Genomic DNA, 18,937 nt, shown 5'->3' with positions numbered 1-18,937 from the left:
TTCTGGTACACATAATAATACTTTATGGTTCTGTAGGCACTTTCATCAATGTTAATTGATGACAGCTTGACAGCTGCCAAGATAAAACTTGGAGTAAGCACTGCATCCTGTAAGCCCACTGTAACTGAGCTTTTATTTTTATTTTCTCACTTTGAAAAGGGTTTTTGATTCTCAAGGCTGAATCATTGAAAGTGTGTCATCCTTTCCAGGACTGATCTTTGTCCATAAAGTTTCCCACTGCTATCATGTTACCTGTCTTGTTTATTTATTGTATCGCTGGCAGAATAAAATCATAGGTTTAAAGCCAAACTTTAATCCCATAAAGACTAAGAAATGCTCCACTACATCTTATATACCAACTGAATTATAAAATGGTTAAAAGCGTTAAAAGATCAGAGCCATTGTGACCTGACATGTGATTCTAAGATGCCACAGTTAAAAAAAAAACAACTTAAGGTCTGCAAATTGTAAGTCACTGTATATGGCCCTCATGAATAATGAAGAAAGAGGTTTATGAGAAGTTTTGTTTGTGTTTTTTTGTCTTTTCCTTTATGTGAGTTCAGAATGATGGAGTGTATCATATGTGCTGTCTCTTCTATTAAACCACTTGTAAAATGCCTTAGACTGCTCCTGTCATCTGGTGCACTTATGCAAAATAAATGTGTCCTATGCTCCGGATAAGTGTCTTCCTTCTGGTGAGCAGTTTTTAAGCTTTTTAAATTTTGTATCCAAACACAATTTGAAGTGTCACCCTTTCCACTCTAATGGTCAAAGCATTTATTTAGGTGATACCGGGAATGTGTTTTCAAAATAGTGCAGCTGGAGCCAGAACCATTTTGAGCCTATATGTTTACAGGATATCAGAGCTATCTGTAATTGCACATCTCATTTAGCACATAGTCATTCATTTAAATTCTGTTTTTCATAGCATCTGTGGTTGCATAAGATCCCTTAGGGGAAAACTGAAAAACTTTTTTTCAGTAAAGCCTAGCTGTGAGGAAATGTACAGTAAGATTTCTTTGTTTTCAAGACAAAAAAGCTAAAACTTGTGAAAAAAACCCCTAAAACTGCATAGGATCCTGTTTTTTTCCTTTCTCCAAATATTGCTTCCAATTCTAGAAAGCTGTTGATTCCAGTTCTCCAAAAACTATTGCTTATCCCTAAATTAGGGCCGTGGTCTCTTCCACAGAAGCACTTACACCTAGAGGTAGGTACATAGGTGTTTGAAAAGTATGACTTTGTCAATAATTTAAGTTCCAATAATCAGTACTTCCAGCTTGATAATGCCCAGAGGTGCAAATCAGAATATATAGTCTGTATCCCTAGGCTCTTAAGAAAAGAATTCCTTCCTCAAGTATGGAAAAGGGAAAATGAAAAAGTAGCATTCCATCAAATGCTTATGGTGAAGAGTAAGTACAGGTTTGTTCTTTTCATGTGAGATTTTCAATTATTGTTGTAGTTGTTCTTGGTGGAGGAGGGGAGAAAGGGAAAGGTAGGGAAAGAAGGACATAGGAAGAGTGAAACAGTGAAAGCTCATTAATTGTCTAGGAGGTACATGGCAATCCAGGAGTAACACTCAGGAGACAACATAATCAGCAGTGCTAAGGCATGTGAATGGGTTTGGCCCTCACCTTCCAAATACCAGATTAGGTTGTAGTAATCAAAAGGGAAAATGAAACCTGAAGCTGTTCAAAAGGAAAGTGACAATGACAAGTACAAGAGTTTTTCCTTTGCAAATCAAGGAAATCATCAAATATTCAGAGAGATTTTGTATGAAAACTGATAATTTTAGAAAAGACTTGAACATCTAGAACAAAGGAGAAATCTCCTGCCAGAATGGTTTTAAATGGAGAAAAACATGTTGGTGGTTTGTTTCAAGATGAGTGAAAGGTGAGGATACGTGATATTTCTCTCTCCAACTCACTCTGGAGCCTGCTGTGCTGACAGAAGTACAAAGGTGGCCTTATTAGTACAGGAAATATGGATTAGAAGATACAGCGAAAAAATATATGTGTAATTTCAGTGCCCCTGAAGTTCTGCATTGTTATTACCATGTTAAAAGTAGTGCCTGATCAAGAACCTCATCTATCTAGTTTCTTTCTAATTTCTATTAAGTGTTTCTGAAAGCATATATTAATTTGCTATCTGGCATTACACTATGTAAAAAAGATTTCTTAATCTACCTTAAGAAAGATTTGTGTCCAGTTCTTCACCCTATATTTACTTTAACTTTGACTAAGATTTTACTCTCATGCCTATACAGGTAACTGCATACACTTGACTTAGATACCACCCTCCTTGTTGCATCTTTCTGGTATTTAAGAAAATATACACTGAAGTGAACAAAGTATTTTATTAGAGCTGTAATATTCCTCTTGGACATCTTGCCAATCAGAGATCAAGTTTCTGAGAAACACCTAGCATAATCCTTTGTCTATATGAAATAATTTTGTATACATTTTTGTACATTAAACCTGTGCAACAGCTAGAGGAACTCTGCCAATATTGTGTAAGGATCAAGGAAAGGACAATGGCCCTGCATGCAAGGTGAGCATTAAATGGTCAGCTGTTAGCAAATACATGTAGTCGGTGTTTTTACTTAGTACCTTTTTTTTGAACAGTGTTAAAGTCAGTCACAGGTGAAATTCTCAACACTGATCCTCACTGAGAATTTCGATGTCACAATATCCAGGAAAATGTAATGATTTTTTACACTTGAAATAAAAAGTGATATTCTGATGAGCACAATACAATAACTCTGCATGTATTGACATTTTAGTGGCATTTGTTGTCTATGTTCAAATAAATACCATCAAAACTACTCTTCTTTCTCTTACTGTTGTCCATGCTAAGTTGATTGTCTCTTTTCTAAGTGATTTTTTCAATAAAAATCCTACTCTCAAGTGCTTTGTAAATTCTATGTTTTCTGGATGGTAACTTATTCCAGCAGTCACCCTTACATTTAATCATTGTAGTGCCTGTAATTAATGGTAGTGTGAGTGTGTTATTTTTGAGAAAGGAATTCTAGATAATTTGGAAATAATTCTGATTCACAGTTTTGGAGAGCTGCACTGATGGCAGCAGGACCTTTCTGTGGTGGGATGGCCTTGGCTGGATACAAGATGCCCACCAAGCTTCTCTATCACTCCTCTCCTCAGCAGGAAGAAAATAAGATGGAGAAAACACCCATGGGTTAAGAAGAAGGAAGTTTAAGAAAACAAAAGCAAAGGTTGTGCATGGAAGCAAAGGAAAGCAAAAGATGCATATGCAGGTGATATCCAACCACTTCCCAGGAATTAGGGCTTCAGTACACCTACCGGTTGCTGGTGTGAGGGAGGAGGCAGAATGTTGGGGAGACAGTGCTGATGCTGTGCCAGGGCTGCTCAGAGGCAGCCGAAGCACCACCAGCACCTCACCAGTCACCAGCAGCACAGCAAGGTGAGGCTGCTGTGAGGAAAGAGCCCATCCCAGCCAGACCCAGTACACCTCTATATTTGCAGTTCTGGTGTTCAGAGGTACGCGAAGGATCTCAGCACTGAATTCCCACTCTCATAGGAGGAACCCAGAGGTCTGACATGAAAAGTTGGGGATTTTAAACACCTTGTTCATTTTTGGGAAAGGAGCTTTCAGCCCTGGTGGAACTTTACAGTACTGCTTTTAGATTTTACAGTTAAGCTAGTGAAAAAGATAGTGTTTTAATGATTTTTTTTAAGAGTCATCAACCCCCTAAACCCTGAACACTGCACAAAGCATTTTAAAACAAGAATTTCTTACAAAATGCATAGAATATGCATAATGCATGGAAATGCAATTGTCTGGAATGAAAATTTGCTCATACTGCTGTCACTTCTCAATATTTAATTCATCAGAAACTGATGCTGATGCCATATTTACCACTTGCCACTTGTGTTCTCTGTATTTCCTATGAAGCAAGACTGCTAAGACTTAAGGGCAATTTTTTTTGCTTAGTATATTGTCATTAAATATTTTACTGATTTTGTCACCCATTGATATGAAGGACTGTAAGGAAAAGTGGGAACAGTCTGGGAAATTTCAGTTGGTCTGAGTAGACAGAGCAGGTCTCTGAGCAACCTGGTCTAGTCGAAGATGTCTCATGGCAGGCAGTTGGTTTGGCTGACCTTTGAAGGCCCCTTACAACCCAAACTATACTATGATTCTATGAAAATGATCAAATTTGTGGCTGCCAGCAAAGGAACCTGGGATAAATAGCTCAAGGATCAGATGTGTTAATAGCATTTTACTGGGAAATTCTCTCAGAAATATAACTTCACATTGTGTTTTTTGTGCCAAAATATTTAGTGTAATTGTTAACACCATTGAAAGCATTATGTTTCCTTCAGTCCTTAGATTGCTTATACTTTGCTGGATGCCATATTTTCTCTGTGCCTGGAAGCATACTTTGATATTATAATGTTTTGGATGGCATATCCCACAGTTTTGGTTGACAAACTAATGATTTGGATGGTGAAACAGATTGGAGAGTCCCCCTTATTTAATCCATTGAATTCTAGATAATCTTCATTAGAGGCCCCAAAGACTTACATTGATTATTGGTTTTAGTTCAAAATAGACCTTGGTGGATTTAAATGTAATCCCACAAAAGCTACCTGGAAGCTGACTTAGTTATATGTCAGTTTTTACATATCTTAAAATACAGCCCTGGTTTCTAGCAGAAGCAGCATCAGAGTAGAAACAAAGCAGATGTTTCTTTGATTGTATCTAAGGATATGTCAATGGTATTCTTAGAAATAGAGAAATTTTGGCTTGGCAAACTAGTGGTGGCATTTTTGTTCTCATTAAAACATCAGATTGATAAAGTCCATGTACTGCTTTGTTCCAAAATGTTCAGGCTTCTTTAAACATTAGCATTCTTATGATTTCACTGGCATTGCAGGCTTCTAGGAAACTCACTTTTTACGGATCTCTTCCTTCACATCTTTCCTTCCATCAATCTGACAAGCGAGAAAAAAGTCAGCCCTAAGACTGCCAGTTGTAGCTGCTGCTGAAGACAAGGGATTATAATGAATACTTAAAATTCAGTTCCAGGAAAGCTTTTTCCTATTTGGGGCCCTATGTCTCTCCCCATTGACAGAAAAGCCAGGACTTTTTTAGATTTAGCAATGTTCTGTGTCAAAATTCTCTAACTTGAGACAACATAGTCAGGGAAGTGACAGCTTTATATGTATCTCTTTGTAGAAGACCTCAGTAGTGTTGTAAATCCGGAGTATATTCACAACTGTTGTGCTTATACGTTGCTGTAAAAGCAGATGGATATATCATGTGACGTGCAAACTACTGTTTTCACACTTAGGACAACAATCTGTAAATTTGAACCAGTAAATCTTCCTGAACATGAAGACAAAGTTGGTACTTGTTTCATAAACACATTGGCTATGTATATTGTGGCTAATGCAACAAATGTTCCCCTAAAGGATAAACAATGTCATCCACAGCTAAAGTGTTGTCTTTTAATGGCATGGTTCATAAATTACAATGTCATTAAAAAATTAAATTCAAACTATTTACAGAAGCGAAATAAGTTGACCACAAAAGTGAGTGAAATGTAAATTAGAACTTGGATCTTTATTCTGCCTCTTTAGCATCAGTGTAAACTCAGTTCTAACAAAGTAGTGTTTGCCTCTGTCAGAGCAGGATATTCCAGAGCACAGGAACAGCGCACTGGTGAAGCATTCCAGCAGGAGTGTCCTTGTTGGCTGACCTTCTCTTCTCTCTGTCTTCTGTCTGTGATGCTTCCCCATTAATTGCATTTTCTGTCTGAGTAGGATTTTTACATTTGCTGGTGTAAGATTTATATATTTGGCAGCCTTTAAGGATTGACTTGGCTAAGGATGTTTTTCTAGTGAGACTAAGAATGTCCACATGTGGTCTTTTCTGCCAGAAGATATGAGTGGTAGAAGAGACATTACACAGCTATGATCTGATTAAATGAAGCTTATCCACAGTTGTGTCTGTCTTACCAGTTCAAAGATAGAGGTGTGATTCATGCTTCTTCCTTCAGACCCGGAATAGGACTGTGTGATTGCAGATACTATCACAAGTTGTATTTTAGCCATGAACTGAATAAGAAAAACTGTGAGGTGTCCCAATCCTGGTTTCTGGAGGAAAATAAGATGACCGTGTCTTTCAGATCAAATAATTAGAAAGAATTCCTCTGTGAAAGCTGGAACAGGAGCAGACCATCTACGAAGAACAGCTAAGAAGACAGGCACAAGTTCACACTGTGGCAAACTGGGATAAACATGAAGTTAGGACTTCACATTCCCTTTGTCTTCTTTTCCCACTGACTTTTTCAGAGATTTACAAAAAGATTTAGCTCATCTATCTACCTCATTGCTACACACGCATTAGTGGCTCAGTTTCAGACCCCATCTGTATTTTTCAAAAGTTGGGAGAGAAAATGGTGAGTCGCCCCTGAAGCAGCTGCCAGCAGCACAATGACAACTGTGTCTCTATCTTCCAGTGGATGCTATTGCCTCCTCTATTAAGACATCAGGATGCTGACAAGAAAGTTGCTGAGCAACGAGCTCATCCTGAATCACAGTAAGGGCAAAACTGTGCTGTGAGATGATGCCTTGACTACCTGTCTTGTGATACTGTTTGCAGTAGTATACAGAGCTCTGCGTCACTCAGTGAAGCGTTGGCAACCTGTCTGAAATTGGATAACCAGATAGTGTCAGTATCTACAACTGCTTTATTTAACATTTATCTTGCCTGGAAACTGTGTTTGTCCCTGCTGGGCAATGTACCTGATAAAGCAAGCAGTGAATTTGCTGAGATCTTGAACAATCTCGGCTGCTTCAGTTGAAGCTGACTTCCTGAGACTTTGAGGAGACCATCAGTCACTGAACTCCTATCCAGTTTTGCATCACTTTTTCAGCAGAATCATCTTCAAAGTCATTAATTGTCTGAGTGAGTGGAATGAGGTAGAAAGCAGTTGTCCTTCCCTAAACTCCTGCTTCTCTCGCCTGCTAATGTTGCATTTATGTATCTACCTAGAAGTAATGTCAGCAAGACAAGTAAATTTAATAGAAAATATACTTTCAAAGGTCTTCACAGGCATTCAGAGTTGCAGAAGCTAAAGCGATGCCTTGTGAGGGAAAGCAGGGGGAAACAACAAAATAAACCAATTTTTTTGGCATGAGCAATCCTGGCTGCTATGAGTAATATCAATTGCTGTCACTAATATTATGCAGATAATGGCTTTAAGACTGAGCACATGCTCAGTATTCTGGGCAAATAGTTGAATTCATTTAAATTACTTTCTTGATTCTAAAATTGTCATCTACTAACCAATTGCAAGTTATCTGTGTTTTGCTTTCTGAACAACAGATGAATTTGGAAGGCATTGTACTTCAGATTAATAGAATTGTTTGTTAATAGAACTCTGGGCTTCCCAAGGAAGTGTTTTTCAAAATTGCCTTGGGTATGGAAGAAGATGTCTGTTACAGAATCAGCTACAGGTCCCTTCTCAGGAGAAATGACCACAGATAGCTACAGATAATTAATTATTTGCTCTTTTATTAGGAACATTATCTCTACAAACTTTAAAGAGCACCAAACCTTGGTTATTGGCAGCTGCCAGTCCTGGAGCAGCAGAAATTATAATAATCCATGTAAGAGGTCTCTTAGGCTGAGAAGCAGGAAAAAGGCTTTGCACACTGTCACATCCATCTCTGACCTAGACTCAACTACTTATAAAACCTCAGAAGCTGCAGTGGCAGTTCCATTTCTCTCATAAAAAACACTGGCTGTTGAAAAAAAGTTTCCTATTCTGAGGATTTGCCTTTCAAAACAGACTTGGAATTTTATATATCAGCCTAGAAAGTGCTGCAAGAAATTCTGAAAGAAATTGTCTAAAAAATGTAGCCAGGAGATGCCCGTGGGAGTAGGGTGAGTGACCTAACAGAAGTCATGAATGCCTGACTTCAGGTGTCATCAATGCTGCCTTCATACAAAGCTGACTTCAGAAGACCTTGACTCAGGAATAAAAGTCTGGTGTCAAGAACTCCACAGTGACCTAGTTCAGACTTATATCACCACAACACCAGTATACATCAAATCTTGGGTGCTTAGACACTTACCAACATTTTTATCCCCATATCATGATCAGTGTGGTAAATTCAATAGGACTTGGAGAACAGACTTACTCTTGTTTATCCTGAAAATAAGGCATAAATGTGAAGAGTCAGTGAAAAGACAAGTAGTTCATGTTATTTTGTATGCCTTTTTTCCCCTAAGAAATACCAGCAGCACAAAAAGTGAAGGACAGACGGAAGTAATAAGAACAAGACCAAAGTACACTAAGGAATACATATTCTCAGCCCTGCCTTCTATTTCCATTTTCACTTGAATGCAAAAGGAAAGTGTTTTTAAATTTTCCCATTGACAACATATATCCCTAGTGGCTACTACCATTGACTCTGAAAGGAGTAAGAATCAGAAGGGATGACATAAAATGAAGTCTTTAGTAAAATTCTAGTTTATAGAATACATCTGGGGTTCTTTGTTTTAGGAAAAACAGGTTCATACTGTTTCACAGATTAATACGCTCAAGAATTGCTGGTATGAATCATGAAAGCATAACCTTTTTCGGAGAATGTTGTCGTAGATTGCTTAATTGCATTATGTTAAGTTGTATTTATTCCTTTTCCTACCTTGGTTCAACCACATAGGAAACAGGAGTAGCACAACTGGACTTTGAGAAAAATTGAGAGATATAGGGAGAAGTCACTTAGATTAGAGTGACCCTTTTGATACTAAAGGATTTTTTTCTGCAGAAGGAATAAAGTAGGTGTTTCAGAAGTTGCCAGTCAAGAGATACTTAAAACCTAATGACAAAGGTATCTTCCTCTTCTTTCAACATGGCACAACAGGAGCCTGAGAGATGAGTGTTGTAGATAGATTTCAGCTGCTTTTACTGACCCCTTTTTTCCTTCCTGAGTGTAATGTCTAGTGGCCAAGAACCATGATTGTTCAGCAAGTTTTCATGACTTCACCAGCCCAACAGGTAGCTTTAGCATAGCTGTAAGGCTATGAGGCTATCATTGTAGCATTACATCTAAAGGTCATCAAAGGAGTTTTCCTATTGAGTTTCAGAAGAGGGGAAAGGGGCATTGCAAGATCAAGACCTTTGTGTTTACTCCTAATTACTCAGTACTTTTCAACAGATGATCTCGTCAGTAGTTAGGATTGGAGAGGAAAAGCTAACAAGTCTGAGTAACTCATTAATGATAATACTAGCTCCCCATTTTACATTGTGTCTCTGCATATTGCTGTAGGTTATTGAGGGATAGGCAATTAATAATAACATTGGTGACATTGTCCTTTTTCTCTGTAACTGCAGCTACACATTATTTTTTGTTGTTTCATAGTCTACTTTCCTTAATCTGCTTTTTTCCCAAGGCATTTTCCCCAGTCATTGAAAAGGGGAACTGATACGTATGTAAGAATACAAGGTGGTGCAGGAGCTAATACATAGCCCAAAACATGGAACTGTCAATGATAAAACTGTCTGGGAGAGGCAGGGTCTGTGATGTGGCATAAAAAATCCAAACTGCTGGGAGTGCTTATGGGTGCAACAGCACAAGCCGGGATCAGAAACCACATATATTACACATTTATTTTGGTCTTTTGCATTGTACCTAAACTGACTCAGTCGTGGGCTATTGCCAACAGTGATCCCATTCCTCCTTCTCTCTTCCTGTGCCTCACAAGTGACAGACTCTATCTGGTCCTTTATGTCACATGGAGTAATATTAATACAGCTGTGCAGCAGCTGCTGATCTGATAGAGAATGTACCTTTCTTCTTTGTAGTTCAGTTATTCAGTGGATCACTGAACCAGAACACCTTACTCGAAAGCCTTATAATTAATAGGTCCGGTTTTATACTGGTGAAAGAAAGAGAGAAGAGAAGTGGTTTAGTTATGTAAGATTATATAGAACATGTAGATGTACTCTAAAAAATAGCAGGCAACTCTCTAGGACAGACTCAGTTCTAGGATCTCATAGTCTATTGGACCCTTCTGTACCCACTCTCTTTCCACTCAACAGATACACAAATGATTTTGTATTTTTCCTTCCAAAGCATTGCAAAAACAACTGACTAATTCAACACACAGCTCCTCTCACAATTTGTTGTAGATTCTGGTGTTGACTTGCCCACTGGCTGTTGTCGTCTTCCTCTTGTCTGCTTAGGTACCACTTCTGGTATCCTGTTAGACCTGCAGAGCGGGGCTGGTTGCAGTTGGCTTTAATTCCTCTTTCTCACACAAGTGAGCACTGACACTCTTACAAAAGGTTGAGAGTTATATAGATGGTAAATTATGCAGTTGGGTATGGTTTGATCAAAATATTCAGGTAGCTGAGCTAAGGCATGCAGCTGTGCTCACTCATGCACCGTCCCTGATAACAGCTTTCTTGCTGATCTCGCTTTTTTCCTCAGAACTCTTCTCTGTAACATCACTTAATGTTACATTATCAATTTCTGTTAATTAACATACCAAATCAGGAAAAGCAGCTACTATTTGGCATAATTTTATTTTAAAAACTGACTGGACTTCAGTTCAGGACTCCCCAGTAAAAGACACATGGACATACTAGAGATAATCCAGCCAAGAAGAACATGAAGAAAAAGACTGTTCCTCCTGGAGAGGAGGAAGCTCAGGGGGATCTCACTCATATATGTACATACTTGAGAGTGCAAAGAGACCCAGGTTCTTTTCAGTGGTGCCCAGTGACCAGAGGCAATGGGCACATACTGAAATACAGGAGCCTTCATCTAAACACCCAGAAACTCTTTGTTACTGTGAGGGCTACAGAGCACTGGCACAGGTAGCCCAGGATGGTGGCGAAGTCTCCATCCTTGGAGATATGAAAAACCTGATGGGCCACAGTCTGGGCAACTGGCTGTAGGTGTCCCCTCTTGAGCAGGGTGTTGCACCTGATGACCCCCATCATATCTGTTCCACAATACCATATAATCTCCTGCTTTTACCGAGAGTTTGAACTTCTATCACTTGCTGCTTATGACCCTTTCTGATAATAAATTACACAGTCATATGATTTCCGAATGTTCTGTATGATTCATCCACAAGAAGGAATACCAGAATTACTGCCATATGCACTCTGTCTTTAATCTTACCAAAATAAACACTGAAGGCATTGAAGGTGAAGCAAATTGCTCAGTTCCCTAAAATAGAACAAACAGCACCATGTTATCCTCCTCTTCATCATGCAGAAATCACTGAAGAATTCTCTGTTAGTAATTAATATATTAAAAATGTAAGAGAAACAAGACAAAACCTGTATGAAAGTGAAGGCAGTTTAGGAAAGATCTTGGACTATACAGTTAAACCCCAAATCTTAAATGTCCCGTTCTAAGACTTAGCTCCAAGAACAACATTGTATTCTGTGATCTATCTGCCATGAATACAACTTTCAGTAGCTTTACCAAAGGCTGCATTCATCAAATTTAAACATGGAGGCAAAGGAAATATGCTCACTTCTGGACCACTTTCCTCTGAATGTTTAGCTGTTCACATGACACTTACTCCATTGGCTTCAAAGACTATATTTTTGCGTGTGAAGTCTAAAGCCATACTTAATACATGTAGGATCAAGACCTAATTTTCACTGACTTGGTGTCTTCATCTGGAGGATAGCCATCTGCAGTTAGTGATAACTCATTAGAGGCTTTGTAGATAAAAATTCTGAAGGTGGTGCTAATTGCCACTATTTCTTTTTTACTTATTACTACCATTTATTCTTAGACAAATAAAAAAAACCCACAAACAAACAAAAAAACCAAAACCCATGCACACTCACACAAGAAAAGACAACCCAAAACAAACAATACCCCACCTCTCAACTACTTAATGAAATAAAACCTGAGTAAAACTTAAATAAGGTTTGTGATAGCTTTGCTTTCCACTAATTTTTAGCTGACTATAGTTGTCTGCCAGACCAAAGCAGCTTCCTTTTATACTACTGATTGCTTCAGGATGTTCCAGATTTTCTCTTAAATATATAGTAACTTATCCATTCTCATAATGTCCTAAAGGGCATACCAATTCTGTATGCTTCTTTTTGGAAGATGTACTCAAAAGTGAGTGTTCTGGGATGTAAGTTAGATGCTGTTTGAGGACTTTTGTCTGCATGTACACTTGCAAGTTTGTACTATATAAATGTGTACAGAGATGTTTTGAAACAAGCCAGATCTGCTTATTATTGCAACTTAATTGCCGAACGGGCAGACTGCCCTGCTTTCTTGTAACTTTTTATTGCAGGGAAGCTGACTAATCTGGCTCTTCCTCCATCAACAGAACTTTGTGAACTGTTCTCATCCCACTTTGAGAACAAAATTAAGATCATTGTTAGTTGCCCCCTAAAACAGCTGCCAACATTAACAATTCTCTAATTCCAAATCTTGAGCTTGTCAAAATTCTCAAGCTGCAAATACTTTTGGCATTTTATGTTCCAACACCTCAGAGCACTATTATGTTTTGCCAAATCTTTGGTCTAAACAGTTACAGTTTTTCTTCATTCTCTAATCCCACTTGGTTCTCACATTGTTAATCTTTCTTTGATGGTACGGAACGTCTTAATAATGACACAAAGTAAAACAATTATCAGTCCAGTTTTAAGAAAAAAATCTGCTACTAGTAGAAGATCTAGCATGTGGCCATGTAATATTCAATCTTTTCTTTTTTCTTTTTTTTTTTTTTTTTTTTTGGTGATTGTAACACACTTTTAATGTGGCAGTATCTTTCAAAGAACATCTCTTGGCTTCATCTCAGTCAGGTCCCTGTCCTCTGAACTGGGAAACAGTATCCTCAGTATTCTGAAGAGTTAATTTTTGGTCTGTACCCTGACTGGTGATGAGTTTTTGCTGCTGCTGCTTGACCTCTCGATTTACTTTGACATTATTTTGATCATAATAGAACATTAGGTCTCTTGGCAACTCAGATTGATTTTGTTGTAGTTTTCCTTGAGATGTCTTACGCACATAGTCATTTTGCCTTTCTCTTTCTGTCTCTCTCTCATGCATATATTCACAGGCACACGCACTGGAGTATTTCACACCTATCACAAAACAGGCAAGAAAAGGTGGTCTGATGGTTAATAACCAGCTCTCCTGGTTAATGCATGGGGTTTATTCACTGTCATTCTATTAGCAGATTATATGCCTAGCATGTACACCATTTTTCACCAGGAGATATCAAAGCCTTTTACAGATCAGTAAGAGATAGTATCTCTGCAGAGACATTGTTGCAGACAGGAAGGTTTGCCTATTACATTTTTGGGGAAAGTAGTCAGCCTGGGTACAGAAACCAAGCTCTCAGCATAGAGGATCATGAAGAAAGGAGGATCATTATGGAGGTCTTATGGTTTTTCAACCATCCTGTCTCAAGCTATTTATTTGACACAGTTTTGTGCACACTATTGTGCTAGTTTGAAAACAAAGCAGTGGGAGGCACCAAGTCAGAATAACAATTTAATGGAAATTAAAGAAAAGAAAAAAAAAGTAAAAGAAAACACTGTCAAACTGACAGAGTCAAGATACAACCTGACACCCTGTTAGGCAGGGTGGTGGTAGCAGTCTGGTAGAATGGTGGCTGCAGTCCTCTGAAGCAGTGATCCTGTAGTAAAAGAGTCTGCTCTTCCTCAGAAAGTCCAATGGTGGCTGTGTAGTTCCTGTCCTCTGGAAATCCAGTGGGAAGCCCGTGTCTCTGGTGTTCAGCCTCAGATTATATCCACGATGGGATGCTTGGTTCCTCCCTCTGGGTGGAGCATCTCACAATGGGGTAATGAGTCATGAGGCCAAGTGTTGATTAGGCTCATTAACAGAAGATAGTCCGGAGGGAGTTATCTCTGAGTCAGGCGGCAGGACAATGATGGGCAATTAACAGCAAGATGGTCTGGGGGGAGGAGGCAAGGAAACACTGCCCCACCTGGTTTCAACAGCTCATGAGGATGGTAATAGAATACACTGCAACCCAGGACAGCTATTCAGGATATAAACAGGTTTAGCTCCTGGGTTTTTTTTCATTTATGTCTCAGTGCAAATCTTGTGTGTAATTTTGTTAGTTTCCATGCCATTTTATGTGGACAGCACTGTCAACTGGGAATCCATCTGCCCAGATATAATTTAATTCTGTACAGTCTGTCACATCTGCTTAGGTCTTCAGGTGCTAGATCCCTTCTTTTTGCAACACAGTGTCTATTAGCACTGGGCTTTTTGTCAGCTTTTCTGGAGATGGAAAACAAAGACATGTAAAGTGAAATCATCGGTCATTGGTTCCAAAGCTGCCCAGAGTTGCCTTGATTGCATTCTGTATTGGCACTCAAGGTATTCCTGCCTTATAAATCAAATGCTCTATTTGACCAGCTCTTGTCTTCTAGCTAATAAGTATTATTCCCAGCCTGGTTTTTTAGGTTATGCTTGGTATTTCTTGGTGCAGCAGATCCAATACATTGTATTTCTCAAAAACGCTACCAAAATACTGGTCCATTTCTTTTTATAGATGACATTATTTTAAATGTTTTATATAACCAAGTCCTCTTAGTGTCAGCATCAATTCTCCAGATTGTTTTGGAAGTATCTGGGATATTTAGTAAGCAATCTGACTTTCTTCATGTAGAAAAAAAATCTTAAAAGTTTAGAAAAAGGAAAGCTTAATTCCATTCTTCTTGGGTCATTGTTTCCATGATTTGTAAGACTATATGAAATATTATGGATGTATTTAATTAAAAAATATATTTGAGATTAGTCCAGTAATAGAACACCCCAGGTTTCCAATATTGGTGATTTTTTGTAACAGAATTTATGTGGGAAAATCCTTAAAATATGCGTTTTAAGTGACTGTAACTATACAGTACTGAAGGTTATGTTTTTCACTGTCTCTTAGATTTTCTACACTGCATTTGTTATTTTAAGAAATTCAAAATTGTTTTAGTGCAGCTGTTCCTGAAAATGCAACCTGGGCTCAAAAATCAGAGCTGTTTTTTCTTCTGATCACACCATATCACAGATAATAAAGATTAAAGAATCAGAGGTTAAGTAATAAATCTGCTTATCTTAAATAAATGGAAAGCTAACTACCTAATTCTCCCACCACTGGGTTGATTCTACACAATTGCCAGAAATTAAAAGCGGGGGAAAAATATATTTTAATCACAGAAAAACTGAAGAAGGAAAAGCAACTATGGCTCAGTGAAGACAAGGAGTAAGGCTGTTGGAAGATGTCATTTTTATATAGCCACTTTGCTGACCACAGTCAAATTTTGATTTCAAACAGATACAATTGTACCAGTCTTAGTGTAAAAGGCTTAGGGACAGCTTCCAGCACAGTGTCAAGTTCCCATTAAATAAGCTGGAATTAGGTACACTTAACAGTAATAATTTTCTTTGAAGTGGCAACTTCCACATGTCTATTCAAGCTAGGAGATGACTACATATAACAAACTAGTCTTCTGTATGTACTTTATATATTTTTATGTACTTCTAAATATATATATATAACTATATATATAGGTGTAAGTATATATTTTGTTAATTTTGCAAGTGAAGATATGTTCCAAGATTCTACTGATTACTAAACCAGATCTAATAAATCCAGTATCATACTCTATTTTATGCAGTCTATTCCTTCTGACTGAACCCCTATTGATTTGCAATCTGCTTCTTAGGATACAAAGGTAGCATAATGCATAGCTATCAGATTAATTTCCAGAGCTCTATATCTGTCTGTATGTGCAGATTTTAACAGAAATGCATGGAGATTAATGTGTTGTGGCTCAAGTTCAAACTGTACTCAGGGTGCGCTATATTGCCTACACACACATTGACATACCATTCACCATTCTAGAAAACTCCCTTTTATAAAAATTATTGCAGAAAATACCCCTTGAGCACGCTCCATGGAAGATACACTCTGAAAAATGTCTTTGAAAGCTGTCTTGTTCGAAGACTAAACAGACTTTGTTGAAAGGCCCAGTTCTCATGCTGAACCTGAAAGAGGTTCTTAGGTTATTCTGAATTTGTGAATGTTGTCTCCCTTTGTAAATGATTAGGCAAATTTCAAAAGAAGTAATAATGATTCTGTAATTTCTTCAAGTCATGTGGTTTTAGTTGAGGAATCGTTTTCTCTCCAAATGACTACTCAAGACAATTACTGCAGCCTTTAGTTATGGCATAAATCTATTGAATTTAAAATAATATTAAAATGATTCTTACTTCTTTTGTCTAAAGCATGGGATCAAAGCCACATCTTGCAAACCTTCAGTCTTTTCTAGGAATAAGACAGGCAACGAGTGCTTGGTTTAAAAATGCAAGCTTTGTACTCTGAGTGCCTGGTGGTGTTTATAGCACTTGTCCTGCTGAAATCAGTGAGACTTGGAATGCACTGATACCATCAAAATTTGCCAGTTTTTATTACTCTTTACTCTTGATTACCAAAAACTAAAATAGAAAAGAAGAAAATATATATGGTATAAAAGGGAGCTTCTCAAAATGCAAGCTTTGTCTTTGCTTAATATATTTTCCCCCTTCCAGCCCTATTATTTTTTTGCTTTGGAATTTTAAATATAATCATAAAAGGAATGCTTTAATATAACATTTTGTTATGGTCTGTACTACTTACATTGCTCTGAATTCACTGAAGGGAGTCTAATATTGTGACTCTATGTTAAATGTGTGAAGCCTTTATTTTGAGGCTTTACAGCCTGAAAGAAACAGGAGGTACGCAGGAAAACATCATCTGTATTTTTTTTCTTTTTTTTTTCTTTTTTTTCTGGGCACCAGTTCTGAATCTTTACATTTCCTGATGCTGATTTCTGAAAGCAGTGTCTCTGGCTCTCCTGCTAGCTACTCAAGTTTCCCACCTCTGCTCTTCAAATGGTTTTGCAAATCTGAAGAACTCTCTGGAAGTTCGATGAAGAGCAAGATTGCATGTTGGACAACCAAATTAACAGTGAAAATGGCAGGAAGAACACATTTGAAAAAGTACATGCCAGGGTTGTTCAGGGAATCTGAAGTTTAACAGAACAGAAGAGTAAGACCAGCAGTGTACTCACCTCACCTCCTGGAGATGTAACTAGAATGTGCTGTTCAGGAACAGGAAGGACAGCAATCCAGCAACAGAGATGTAAAATCAATTTCTTGCTAGAATCAGCCTGAGCTTTTAGAATACTGCAGGTTTAGTTTAGATGTCCTGGGACATGTCATGGTTTAGATTAGGTTGGATTTGTGTGATGGCTGCATTTGTTTCCTCTCTATAATGAAGATCACTTGTATGTTAAGTGATGTAGTATTAGTGTAAATATAGTATAGTACAAATACTATTAGCTAAAGCTTAATATTTTTATATTATCTGTGGGTTTTAGTGCATTTTATCTTAAGTAGGGCCATTGTATTAAATTGTGTGGCATGTTTTAATAATCTGTGCAGGTGCAGAGTAGACAGGAAATTATTCTGAAATATAGAAGATTTTGAATGTTGGAGGACACTAGGTCAATTAACTTTCCTGGCATGCATTGTAAGTCTATTCCACCAGAGAAATGGGTTGTTCCATATCAAAAGTAGTGAAAACACTCCAGAATTTTGTAAATCTGTTTCAGTTAAATACTCCAGTAATCCATTGATATTTAAGAAGTGTAGTCTGGGTTTGTACATCTAAAAAGAGGCAACACAAATAATGACTTGTGCGAGAATTCCACTGAGCTGCATATACTGCTTGTCCCTTAAGTTCCTAATCATACATGATATTGACAGCATGACTTTGATTATTTTATATTCCCTGGAAATAGAAATGTAATAGGTTGAAATTGTTAACTTTTGGAAAATTCAAAATTTATAAAGGTTCTAGTGGAAACAATAGTCCTACTAGGGACTTTAACAAAAAAAAGAATTTATATGACTAATTAGCTTAAAATATGGTAACAGTAAACAAATTTTCAAGTTTAGCACTAAGCACATTCTCTTTAGTAGACCATTTGGTAGACAAGGAAATCTTAAATTTATCCCAAATGCCTTTCTGTATAGCAGTAGAGGTCATTTTGCTAGTTCTCATAGCCTTCAGTGTCACACAAAACCCGTAGACAGAGACTCTGTTTTCCAGAAAGCTGAGAAGGATTTACCAACTTTTTACAGTTTATTTTTTTCTCCTGACAGCTAAAAATTACAACATGTTCAACCAGCAGAACAAACAGTGTGGGAGGTCCCTTCCATTCAGCACAAGACTTACATTAAACTACCTCTGAGGGTTTTTGCACTTGTCTGGTTGACACAGAGTGAATAAGGATGTGACTGCTTTTCATAATGCTGTCTGAAGATTGTAAGCTGCAGAAGGAATGTGATAAGTTATTTCAGGACAATAGCCTCTTCTGCTCTAAGAACAAAATTCAAAGTGAAAGTATAATACTTTGGTTAAGTTACCAACATATGAAACACCTGTAACTTACTATGCATGCATTGTCCTGTAAGTGCCCTGTAATAACTGTTGAACCTGTCTTAAAGTGCACTTTCTCATACTTTAAATTAAACAACCAACATAAAAAGCGTCAGAAAAACGAACTTCATAGTTTGCAAACTCCAAGAACCTCAGGCTCTGCTGTCATGAAGGTCGGGACAACGTATCTGTGATGGGTTTCTTTCACTGGAACAAAAGAAGCAGTGGTGATCCTTTTGGGATTAAGTGGAAGGAGATATCCCATACGTGCTCCTAGACGAACTGTTTGCATGTCAGAACTGTAGTGCGGGAGGAACAGCATTCCAAGTGAGGTTCTTGGTTTTAGGGTGGAACTGAAGTCTTGTGATCACAGCAGTGGAGCGAGGGATGTGTCATGTTCTTGCAAAGGAACATGGTTTAGCCAGTGGCTCTAAGTGAGATTTGTCTG

Source organism: Corvus cornix, chromosome Z, assembly GCF_000738735.6.
Source record: "Corvus cornix cornix isolate S_Up_H32 chromosome Z, ASM73873v5, whole genome shotgun sequence".
NCBI classification, from domain to species: Eukaryota; Metazoa; Chordata; class Aves; order Passeriformes; family Corvidae; genus Corvus; species Corvus cornix.
The sequence above is the reverse complement of the archived record's forward strand: the minus strand, read 5'-3'. Positions refer to the sequence as shown.